The sequence below is a fragment of the Triticum aestivum genome, chromosome 2D (genome assembly GCF_018294505.1).
Source record: "Triticum aestivum cultivar Chinese Spring chromosome 2D, IWGSC CS RefSeq v2.1, whole genome shotgun sequence".
In the NCBI taxonomy this organism is placed as follows: domain Eukaryota; kingdom Viridiplantae; phylum Streptophyta; class Magnoliopsida; order Poales; family Poaceae; genus Triticum; species Triticum aestivum.
In genome coordinates this window covers 120,130,366-120,143,641 of record NC_057799.1, presented here as the reverse complement: position 1 = coordinate 120,143,641, position 13,276 = coordinate 120,130,366, and positions in this window count along the sequence as shown.

Below are 13,276 nucleotides of genomic sequence, written 5' to 3'. Positions count from 1 at the left end.
GAGTCCCGGATGAGATCCTGGACGTCGCGAGGAGTTCCGGAATAGTCCGTAGGTGAAGATTTATATATAGGAAGTCCAGTTTCAGTCGCCGGAATTGTTTCGGGGGTTATCGGTATTGTACCGGGACCACCGAAAGATGTCCGGGGGTCCACCGGGTGGGGCCACCCTCTCTGGAGGAATTAGTGGGCTGAATACGGGTGGGGACCAACCTCTTAGTGGGCTAGTGCGCCCCCGAAGGGCCCAAGGCGCCTAGGGTTGGAATCCCTAGGGGGAGGGGGCGCCTCCCACCTGCTTGGGGGGCAAAGTCCCCCCTCCTGGCCGCCGCCCCCCTCTAGATGCATCCAGTGTTGGGGAACGTAGTAATTCAAAAAAATTCCTACGATCACGCAAGATCTATCTAGGAGAAGCATAGAAATGAGGGGGGAGAGTCTGTCCACGTACCCTCGTAGACCGAAAGCGGAAGCGTTTAGTAACGCGGTTGATGTAGTCGAACGTCTTCACGATCCAACCGATCCAAGTATCGAACGTACGGCACCTCCGTGTTCAGCACACGTTCAGCGCGATGACGTCCCTCGATCTCTTGATCCAGTTGAGGGCAAGGGAGAGTTTTGTCAGCACGACGGCGTGGTGACGGTGATGATGAAGTTACCGGCGCAGGGCTTCGCCTAAGCACTACGGCGATATGCCCGAGGTGTGTAACTATGGAGGGGGGCACCGCACACGGCTAAGAGATTGTCTGTTGTATATTCTAGGGTGCCCCTGCCTCCGTATATAAAGGAGGAGACGGAGAGGCCGGCCGACCCCTGTAGGGCGCGCCAGAGAGAGGAGTCCTACTAGGACTCCAAGTCCCTAGTAGGATTCCACTTGTTGGAAGGGGGTAAGAAGGAAGGAGAGGGAGAGGAAGAGGGAAAGGGGGGCCGCGCCCCTCCCCTAGTCCTATTCGGACTCCCCTAGGGGGGCACCTCCTGGTGGCTTGCCCTCTCTCTCCCCTAAGGCCCATGTTGGCCCATTACTTCCCCGGGGGGTTCTGGTAACCCCTCCGGCACTCCGTTTTTACCCGGTACCTCTCGGAACTCTTCCGGTGTCCGAATAACATCGTCCAATATATCATTCTTTATGTCTCGACCATTTCGAGACTCCTCGTCATGTCTGTGACCTCATCCGGGACTCCGAACAAACTTTTGTCATCAAATCACATAACTCATAATACAAATCGTCATCGAACGTTAAGCGTGCGGACCCTACGGGTTCGAGAACTACGTAGACATGACTGAGAAAATCTCCGGTCAATAACCAATAGCAAAACCTGGATTCTCATATTGGCTCCTACATATTCTACGAAGATCTTTATCGGTCAAACCGCATAACAACATACGTTGTTCCCTTTGTCATCGGTATGTTACTTGCCTGAGATTCGATCGTGGGTATCATCATACCTAGTTCAATATCGTTACAGGCAAGTCTCTTTACCTGTTCCATAGTGCATCATCCCATAACTAACTCATTAGTCACATTGCTTGCAAGGCTTATAGTGATGTGCATTACCGAGAGGGCGCAGAGATACCTCTCCGATACACGGAGTGACAAATCCTAATCTTGATCTATGCCAACTCAACAAACACCTTTGGAGAAACCTGTAGAGCATCTTTATAATCACCCAGTTACGTTGTGACGTTTGATAGCACAGAAGGTGTTCCTCCGGTATTCGGGAGTTGCATAATCTCATAGTCAGAGGAACATGTATAAGTCATGAAGAAAGCAATAGCAATAAAACTAAACGATCATTATGCTAAGCTAACGGATGGGTCTTGTCCATCACATCATTCTCTAATGATGTGATCCCCTTCATCAAATGACAACACATGTCTATGGCTAGGAAACTTAACCATCTTTGATTAACGAGCTAGTCAAGTAGAGGCATACTAGGGACACTTTGTTTGTCTATGTATTCACACATGTACTAAGTTTCCGGTTAATACAATTCTAGCATGAATAATAAACATTTATCATGATATAAGGAAATATAAATAACAACTTTATTATTGCCTCTAGGGCATATTTCCTTCATCTAGGGGGCGGCCCCTGAAGGAAATATGCCCTAGAGGCAATAATAAAGTTATTATTTATTTCCTCATATCATGATAAATGTTTATTATTCATGCTAGAATTGTATTAACCGGAAAAATAATACATGTGTGAATACATAGACAAACATAGTGTCACTAGTATGCCTCTACTTGACTAGCTCGTTGATCAAAGATGGTTGAGTTTCCTAGCCATAGACATGAGTTGTTATTTGATTAACGGGATCACATCATTAGGAGAATGATGTGATTGACTTGACCCATTCCGTTAGCTTAGCACTTGATCGTTTAGTATTCTGCTACTGCTTTCTTCATGACTTATACATGTTCCTATGAATATGAGATTATGCAACTCCCGTTTACCGGAGGAACACTTTGTGTGCTACCAAACGTCACAACGTAACTGGGTGATTATAAAGGAGCTCTACAGGTGTCTCCGAAGGTACTTGTTGGGTTGGCGTATTTCGAGATTAGGAATTGTCACTCCGATTGTCGGAGAGGTATCTCTGGGCCCACTCAGTAATGCACATCACTATAAGCCTTGCAAGCATTGTAACTAATAAGTTAGTTGTAGGATGATGTATTACGGAACGAGTAAAGAGACTTGCCGGTAACGAGATTGAACTAGGTATTGAGATACCGACGATCGAATCTCGGGCAAGTAACATACCGATGACAAAGGGAACAACGTATGTTGTTATGCGGTTTGACCGATAAAGATCTTCGTAGAATATGTAGGAGCCAATATGAGCATCCAGGTTCCGCTATTGGTTATTGACCGGAGACGTGTCTCGGTCATGTCTACATGGTTCTCGAACCCGTAGGGTCCACACGCTTAAAGTTAGATGACGATCAGTATTATGAGTTTTGTGTTTTGATGTACCGAAGGTAGTTCGGAGTCCCGGATATGATCACAGACATGACGAGGAGTCTCGAAATGGTCGAGACATAAAGATCGATATATTGGACGACTATGTTCGGACACCGGAATGGTTTCGGGGAGTTTCAGACACATACCGGAGTACCGGGGGGTTACCGGAACCCCCGCGGAGACTAATGGGCCTATTGGGCCCTAGTGGAGAAGAGGAGGGGCGGCCAAGGGCAGCCGCACGCCCCCTTCCCCACCTGTCTGAATTGGACAAGGAGGGGGGGGGCGGCGCCCCCCTTTCCTTCCCCCCTCTATCTCGTTCCCTCTCCTCTCCTACTCCCACTTGGAAGGGGGGAGTTGATACATCTCCGTCGTATCTACTATTCCAAACACTTTTGCTCTTGTTTTGGACTCTAACTTGCATGATTTGAATGGAACTAACCCGGACTGACGCTGTTTTCAGTAGACTTTCCATGGTGTTATTTATGTGCAGAAACAAAAGTTCTCGGAATGACCTGAAACTCCACGGAACATCTATTTGGAAAATAAGAAAAATACCGGAAGAAAAATCCACGTCAGGGGGCCCACACCCTGTCCACGAGGGTGGAGGGCGCGCCTCCCCCCTAGGGCGCGCCCCCTACCTCGTGGGCCCCCTGACGCTCCACCGACCTCAATTCCAACTCCATATATTCACTTTCGGGGAGAAAAAAACAGAGAGAAGGATTCATCGAGTTTTACGATACGGAGCCGCCGCCAAGCCCTAAAACCTCTCGGGAGGGCTGATCTGGAGTCCGTTCGGGGCTCCGGAGAGGGGGATTCGTCGCCTTCGTCATCATCAACCATCCTCCATCACCAATTTCATGATGCTTACCACCGTGCGTGAGTAATTCCATCATAGGCTTGCTGGACGGTGATGGGTTGGATGAGATCTATCATGTAATCGAGTTAGTTTTGTTAGGTTTTGATCCCTAGTATCCACTATGTTCTGAGATTGATGTTGCTATGACTTTGCTATGCTTAATGCTTGTCACTAGGGCCCGAGTGCCATGATTTCAGATCTGAACCTATTATGTTTTCATGAATATATGTGAGTTCTTGATCCTATCTTGCAAGTCTATAGTCACCTACTATGTGTTATGATCCGACAACCCCGAAGTGAGAATAATCGGGACCACTCCCGGTGATGACCGTAGTTTGAGGAGTTCATGTATTCACTATGTGCTAATGCTTTGTTCCGGTACTCTATTAAAAGGAGGCCTTAATATCCCTTAGTTTCCATTAGGACCCCGCTGCCACGGGAGGGTAGGACAAAAGATGTCATGCAACTTCTTTTCCATAAGCACGTATGACTATATTCGGAATACATGCCTACATTACATTGATGAATTGGAGCTAGTTCTGTGTCACCCTATGTTACGACTGTTACATGATGAACTGCATCCGGCATAATTCTCCGTCACTGATCCAATGCCTACGAGCTTTTCACATATTGTTTTCCGCTTATTTACTTTTCCATTGCTACTGTTACAATCACTACAAAACACCAAAAATGTTACTTTTGCTACGATTACTTTTGTTACTGTTACTTCCATATTACCTTGCTACTAAATACCTTGCTGCAGATACTAAGTTATCCAGGTGTGGTTGAATTGACAACTCAACTGCTAATACTTGAGAATATTCTTTGGCTCCCCTTGTGTCGAATCAATAAATTTGGGTTGAATACTCTACCCTTGTCGTGGTTTTGTCATGACAGATGTCCTAGAGAAAGGACTTAGTCGTGGAGCCATCGCTACGGGTTAACTTAAAGGGGTTAAAGCGGACAAGGGAAGAGAATTTATACTAGTTCGGCCCCTTACGATGAAGGTAAAAGCCTACGTCTAGTTGTGATGGAATTGCTGGGGTTTCGATGACCAGGGAGCGAATACGCTTTGCCTGAGTCTCGAGTTGTTGTCTGTTCTCCCTGAACCGCCGCCGGGTCGTCCCCTTATATACATGGGTTGACGCCCGTCGGTTTACAGAATCCCGAGGCCGGCTCATAATCGTGTCCGGCTCGGTCTCTGCTACTTCTATCTTACAACACAAGTTTACATATCAATGCCGATTTACGTCTACAGGCCTTAAACCGGCTTTGGGCCCTGGGCCTCCATAAAGCGTCACCGTCTGTCTTCATGGACTTCAGATACAGCTGAACTACTTATGGGGTTAACCCGGCCTCTCCTGGCCGGTTTACGCCCAGTGGTAATATCCCCAACATTAGGCCCAAGATTGATTTGAACTGGTTCATGTCAATCCTCAATAAAAAAAATTCTTCTTCAACATCTTCACATAATCTTGTAAACCGCCGTGACATCATCTTCTAGGACCATGGTAAACCGCCGTGACGTCACCTGTTATTTAAAACTGTGTATAATCCACCATCATTAATGAACCTTCCGACAATCGAGGCGACAGCTCCGCCTCATATCCAAAATTTAGGCTCCTCGATTTTCGTGCCTGACGCTTATCTTTCTGCCCTTATAAATAGGGCCAGGGGTCTTTCCATTTTCCCCCTCATGCCTCTTCGCGTCATCGTCTTCCTCGCGCCGACCGACTCTCAAGCTCTACCGCCGCCGTCATCCTTCGCCTCTGCTTCGTCAAAGGCCGCTGCATCAACCTGATCGGATCAGAGAAAAACGGTGATCCTCCGCTGCTTCCTCCTGCACCAGTAAGTCCCTCTTCTTCTCGCCCTAGATCCGCCATTAGGGTTCGGTGTTCTTCATAGCTTGAAGCTGTGCTTCCTTCGGTAGCACCAATGGCCGGTTAGATCTGACTATTTTCAGCGCCTTTTGTAGTTTAGACTCCTTTCTTCCTTGTTAGAACATCTGCCTTGTATAAAACTCATCTCAACTTGGTGAACCTTTAACATGCTGGAAATTAGGTCAGAATATATTTTGTTTTTCCAATGCGCGGTAGATCTGAAATTACCATGGCAAGATGTGAAACTTGTTTCTTCCTTCACTTATACACTTTTAATACCAGATTGGGCGGTTTAACTTCATATACAAAATGATGATCCAGTAGATACCATTAGTCCCCTGTTGAACCGCCAATGCATTCATCATTGTACTGCTTCCATTGTCAGACTCCGGTTTATGAATAACCAATTCTGGTTTAACAATATGCTTACATCCTTATACCATTGTAGAGTTGTCCATTGTAAATCTTAAACCAGCAATAATCATGTTTCAGATCTTTCATTGCCATGGCCAAGCAAGTCTATGAATGCAACTGGGCTCCTTCTCGAGTAACCCAAGAACAGTTAAACAATCTTGTTAAAACGGGCGCTTTAGCCAAGAAAGATGTCATCCACTGGAGGGTCCCTGGCCCGGAAAATCCTCCTACACCGAAGGACGGAGAGGTAGTCGTGTTTGCTGACCATCTGAGTTGAGGTTTTAGCCCTCCCGGTTCGAAAATTTTCCGAGATGCACTAGCCAATTTTCAGCTGCGCCCTCAAGATATCGGTCCCAATTCTGTGACCAACATCTGCCACTTCCAAGTCTTCTGTGAGGTTTACCTGCAAGAGGAAACTACAGTCGAACTGTTTAGGGATTTCTTTCACTTAAACCATTGCACAGAGTTCTCGGATGGACCCAATACGGAACTGGGCGGAATGGCAGTTCAGAAAAGGAAAGAAGTCACCTTCCCTCATCCCAAACTCCACAGTCACCCCAAAGAGTGGAACCAGACTTGGTTTTATTGCATGGATACATCTCCATCTGATGAAAACCCCCTGCCGGGTTACCGCCCTGAACTCCTGAGCAACACACATCCTTTTCCTCAGAGGTTGACTGCAAGAGAAAGGGCCAACTATGCTCCTCAATTATCAAAGCTCAGAGCCTTCATGGCAAACGGTTTGACAGGAGTTGATCTTGCTCGTTGTTGGATAAGCTGGAGTATTCTACCCTTAAGCCGGCGCTCCGGTTTGATGTGTGAGTATACGGGGAGTTTGAAGGATGCTCAGCGGCACATTGACATTCAGCTTACAGATGCAGAAGTCACTGAGGCTGTAAAAAAGATACTGAATGAACCGGAGGCTGTCTGTGCCCAAACCGGACTACTCCCTTTCTGCACTTTCAACAAACCACCAACTGTAAGAATCATATAATCTTTTTATCTGAAGTTGCTTCTGTCCAAATATTCTCTGAAAGTGTGATTATTTTCTGACAGGGTGATGATCCCTTCTGGAACAAGAAACCATCACATGACAAACCGGCGAAGCCGCAAGACAAACCGGTCAAGCCAGTTCGTCCAAAGATCAAGGTTGTTAAAAAACCTGCCAAGAAAAGGACCACTACATCCTCCGATCTACCAGCTGATGTCGATGTGGGTAATCCAGAACAAGAGGTAGAACTTGACTCTCTTGGTTCATTTTTCGTACACCTCATTGACAATGATTATTACCAGGACGATGCTGAAGGCAGTCATGCTGATGATGTAGAGGTAATCATTCTTTCCTCCGATTCAGATCCTCTGCCGACATCAAAAATCCGTCGAGCAAACCGGAAAGTAAAATTTTCTCACCCCCTTGCTTACTTGGACCAAAACTTTCTTTTGAAGACACAGCAGCACGAGGCTCGCCGCACAACCCGGCACAGCGGCCAGGTAGTTACCTCCGCCGGTTTACCGAACAGCCCGGTTCGGAAACGCCGATCAGAGGTCTCTTATCCCATTGATACTTCATGCCCCAAAGCAGGTTGTTTCCGCCAGCCTCTTAACCGTCTGATTCAAATTATCAGGGTACTTCTCCCTCATCTTCTGGCGAGTCGTCGGCCACAAAACTTCCACCCCTCAAAATGGTTCTTGGGTGAGCTATACACTTGTTGTTATCCTTGATGTTGCTATTTTGATATACTGTACTGATCCTCATGTTTATTTTTCTCAGCGCCAAGCCCAGACCCGGTAAGAAAGCTCGGTTGAATAAACCGACTGATGAAGACGTGGCTGTTGAACTGGAGAAAACTCCAGATCCTAAAGAGACCAACATTGATGCCATACTGAATGACCCACCGCCTCAAGATCATGACTTCGTTGCTGAGCAGGCAGAAGTTGACACCACAAGCCATGCTGACCAGCCAACCAGCCCTGTCCGAACTGACAAATAAACCGGCAAGTCCAGTTAAAAATACTGATAAACCGCCAACCCCAGTAACGGTTGTTGATGACAAAGATGATGACATTATGATTACTGGCACTGGCCATACCGCTCCGGGGAATCCTGTCACTTTGTCAAAGCATACTGCCAAAGATGAGCTCTCTGCAATTGGCAAAGGCAAATGGAATGCCGATTTGTCAAATTATGCCCATCTGAATGTTCAAGACCTTCACTCTGGCTTCCTGAACCGTCTGTACACCAGCCGTGACTATGAAGCCGGTTTGGTAAATATGATGAAGGAGCGATATGAGGTAACTTCATAAGTGTTTCTCTCTTATATTTAATTGCAGCTTATCAACTCCAGTAGCCTCCAAGTGACGGTTTAAGATACCAATTTAAACCGGGACTTAGTAACAATTTCATGTTTGCAACAATGCATCTTAACTTCACTGATGTAGCCCCCAAGGGCCGGTTTAACTTCATAAAGATGAACCGGGACTTTGTAGATGAATTCCCATATCAGGATTTTATGAGCAAATACACATTAGCCCCCAAGTGCCAAGCTTAATACTTGTATTGTGCTTGGGACTTGTAAAAATTTCTAAGAAAGAGCAAATATGCATTAGCCCCCAAGTACTGAGGGCATAACTTGTTATGTGCTTGGTACTTCAAATATGTACTGTCAACTCATTATATATCTGTCTCTTTATAGGCTGAACTAAGCAAGAAGGAAAGCCAAACCGCTGATCTGCAAGAAAATATCAAGTCCCAACAGGCCGAAACTTCCAAGGCAAAAGATGAGCTGACGAGCGCCTTAGCCGCTATGGAAAAGCTAAAGGAGAACTTCAACAAGGAGCGGGCGGATTGGAAGACAGAGAAATCCACTTTGCAGAAAAGAGCTGAAGACGCAGAAGCAGCTCTCAAACCGATGGTAGATGAGCTGACTGGTGTAAAGCGGCAAGTACATGCTATGACCGCTGCTGTATTTGGTAAGAATCCTTGCTTTATAATGTCAACATATCTTCCATGTGTTACTGGTTTACTGACATTTATAATGATGCAGGAACTCGTATTAGCCATCTGGGCTCTGACGTACCGAAGAAATTGAAAGCGGCCTATACTCCGATAGAGCAGCTGTATACCGGTGCGCAGCGGATCATCTGCACCGCTTCACACAATAAACCTCTTCCAACATTGATCAAGGACACCTTAGAAAGGCTATCCATGCTGCCTGCCCGGGTTGAAGAACTAAAGAAAGCTGCGGCAAGGGCCGGAGCTCTGACCGCTCTAACCCGGGCAAAGGCGTGGGTGCCTGATCTTGATCCGGTGGACGTGGCTAAAGGCTTCCCAAGCTTAAAAGAAGATGGATCAGAATTTGGACAGGAGGATCTCCGCGCCATAAACCGGGAAGTACGTCCACTGGCTTGTCAATTGGCTGAAGAAGCTGATCTCTCATACTATCAGGCAAGTTATGATGACAAGAACAGACGGATTGCTGCACCAATTCCGGAAGCGCAAAATCTGATCCCTCCAATCCGTAAGCACACTTATGCCCCTGATATTGAACCATCAACCCTTATAAGCGACGAAGCTGTGTTCCAAGCTTTAACTGGGATCAACTGGACAACTGTTGACTTCCAGCCGCTGGGTAGAGACGAAGAAGATGAACCGGTGCAAGATGATCCGCAGCCGTCAGGTCAAGCTGATAAGCAATCATAATCCAGGGCCCGGTTTAGTCTTCCACGCTGCAATGCTTATGGAGAAACAATTATCCCTTTGGGCACTGAAACGCCTTGTAATAGGCTAGTTAAAACACTTGGTCTGTTATGCCTTCGTGCATATTTATCTGCAACTAATGCGTGTTAATCCGCCATGCTTAAGATATGATGTTCATAATCCATAGCTATTTATTCAAGTTGTTCCTGCAGATAAGAAGCTTAAAGCACCCTGGCAGTTTACCACCGGGCGGGTCATGATACCCATATATATATGACCAAGGTTGTAAAATATAACCAAATATGGAAATATACGATACCTGTGACCGTTAGGCATAGTGTTGGCTGACCAACTTTGTAATGAGGGTAATAACCCTAGCCCGGAGTAGAAGTAACTCCTATTATATGATTCCGGTTTACAATAAAACCGTTCCGGGTTGTGATAAACACCGGTTTATTCCATACTGGTGACTTTGAGTCAAAACCAGACCGGGCTGATAGTCTCCGGATTATAACTTGATCATGTAGTAACAACTTGTAGTTGACAGCCTAACCGGGTTGATAAACACCGGTTTGAAAACATCACAAATCTTATCAAAAGAAAGAGAAACTTAGCAAAAGGCAAATAAAACCGTTGTAGTCGAGGCTTTTCATGGGCTGCCAGGCCCTAAATACGACAGCAAAGAATCCCCAAGCAACATTGTGAGCTGTGTTCAGTGGGTGCCTATGTTTGAGCTGTTGTTTTACAACACTCTCTTTGGCCCCGGATTGATGTGGCTTTGAGCCGATCAAGAGGTGTGACTGTGGTTCGGATACGACCAAGCCCCCAAGTGATGTTGTGGCATTGCGCCGATCAAGAGGTGTAGCTATGGTTCGGGTACGACCAAGCCCCCAAGTGATGTTGTGGCATTGCGCCAATCAAGAGGTGTAGCTATGGTTCGGATACGACCAAGCCCCCAAGTGATGCTGTGGCATTGCGCCGATCAAGAGGTGTAGCTATGGTTCGGATACGACCAAGCCCCCAAGTGATGCTGTGGCATTGTGCCGATCAAGAGGTGTAGATATGGTTCAGATACGACCAAGCCCCCAAGTGATGCAATATAAAGCTTATAGAAGCTAAATCAAGGGGTAAACCGGACGCCGCTTTGTAAGCTCCATGTAACCACACATGATGTAAGAAAAACAACAGATACCCCGCTTTAGCCGAGGTTCTGGTTTATTACATTGATCATAATATATACATCGTCATAATATGTACATAAGCAGAGCCTATAGCTCAAGTATAGTAAGGCCAAAGATGAGCAATATTCCATGGCCGGTTGGTCTCCTCCTCTGATTTACGTGAGTCTTTGCGCTCTCGAACATCGATTAGGTAGTACGACCCGTTGTGTAGATTCTTGCTGACCACAAAGGGTCCTTCCCAAGGGGGGGATAGCTTGTGCATATCCGTCTGATCCTGGATGAGCCGAAGCACCAAATCACCTTCTTGAAATGTTCTGGTTCTAACCCGGTGGCTATGATAACGACGCAGATCTTGCTGATAAATTGTCGAACAGGCTGCCGCCATGTCACGTTCCTCATCTAACAGGTCAAGAGCTTCCTGCCGTGCCTTGTCGTTGTCAGCTTCAACATATGCCGCTACACGAGGCGAGTCATGACGGATGTCACTAGGAAGAACTGCTTCCGCTCCATAAACCATGAAGAATGGTGTGTATCCTGTCGATCTGTTGGGTGTGGTATTGATGCTCCACAACACAAAAGGTAACTCCTCAACCCAACAACCCGGCGTCCGTTGCAAAGGAACCATAAGCCGGGGTTTGATGCCTCTCAAGATCTCTTGATTGGCCCTCTCCGCTTGTCCATTAGACTGTGGGTGAGCCACTGATGACACGTCCAGCCGGATGTGCTCAGGTTGACAGAACTCCTTCATGGCACCTTTTGACAGATTGGTACCATTGTCTGTTATAATGCTGTGTGGAAAGCCGAACCGGAAGATCACCTTTTTGATGAATTGAACCGCTGTGGCTGCGTCATACTTACTAACTGGCTCTGTCTCCACCCACTTCGTGAACTTATCAACCGCCACCAAAAGGTGGGTCTTCTTGTCCTTGGACCTCTTGAAAGGCCCAACCATATCCAGCCCCCAAGTTGCAAACGGCCAGGTGATTGGAATCATCCTCAATTCTTGGGCCGGTACATGAGCGCGCCTTGAGAATTTCTGACAGCCATCACATCTTTTGACCAAGTCCTCGGCATCAGCATGAGCTGTCAACCAATAGAAACCGTGACGAAATGCCTTGGCCACCAAAGATTTTGAACCGGCGTGGTGACCACAATCTCCTTCGTGGATCTCACGCAAAATTTCACGGCCTTCCTCAGGAGACACACAGCGTTGAAACGCCCCTGTCACACTGCAATGATGTAACTCTCCATTGATAATAGTCATGGACTTGGACCGCCGGATTATCTGCCTGGCCAAAGTTTCATCCTCAGGTAACTCGCCCCGATTCATATACGCCAGATATGGAACCGTCCAATCCGGGATAACATGAAGAGCTGCTACCAACTGAGCTTCCGGATCAGGAACGGCCAAATCCTCTTCACCAGGGAGCTTGACGGACGGATTATGCAGAACATCCAGGAAGACATTAGGTGGAACCGGTTTACGTTGGGAACCCAGGCGGCTTAAAGCGTCCGCCGCTTCATTCTTCCGCCGGTCCACATGATCCACCTGATAACCTTTAAAGTGACCTGCAACAATATCCACCTCACGACGATATGCTGCCATGAGTGGGTCCTTGGAATCCCAAGTGCCGGACACTTGTTGAGCCACCAGATCTGAGTCACCGAAGCACTTAACTCGGCTTAGGTTCATCTCCTTAGCCATCCGAAGACCATGGAGTAAAACCTCATATTCAGCTGCATTGTTAGTGCAAGGGAACATTAAACGGAGAACATAACAAAACTTATCACCTCGTGGGGAAGTTAATATGACTCCAGCCCCCGAGCCCTCCAATTGCCTGGACCCATCAAAATGAATAGTCCAATAAGTATGATCCGGCTTCTCTTCTTCTGGCGCTTGTAGTTCTGTCCAATCATTGATGAAATCCACAAGTGCCTGAGATTTGATCGCCGTTCGGGGTATGTATTTCAACCCGTGAGGCCCGAGCTCTATAGCCCACTTAGCAATCCGGTCAGTTGCTTCCCTATTCTAGATTATATCTCCCAACGGAGCAGAGCTGACCACCGTGATGGGATGACCTTGGAAATATTGCTTAAGCTTCCGGCTTGCCATAAAAACCCCATACACCAATTTTTGCCAATGCGGGTACCTCTGCTTGGACTCAATAAGTACCTCACTGATATAGTAGACTGGCCGTTGAACCGGATATTCCTTTCCAGCCTCCTTGCGCTCCACCACAATAGCCACACTAACAGCCCGGGCGTTAGCTGCCACATATAGCAACAATGGCTC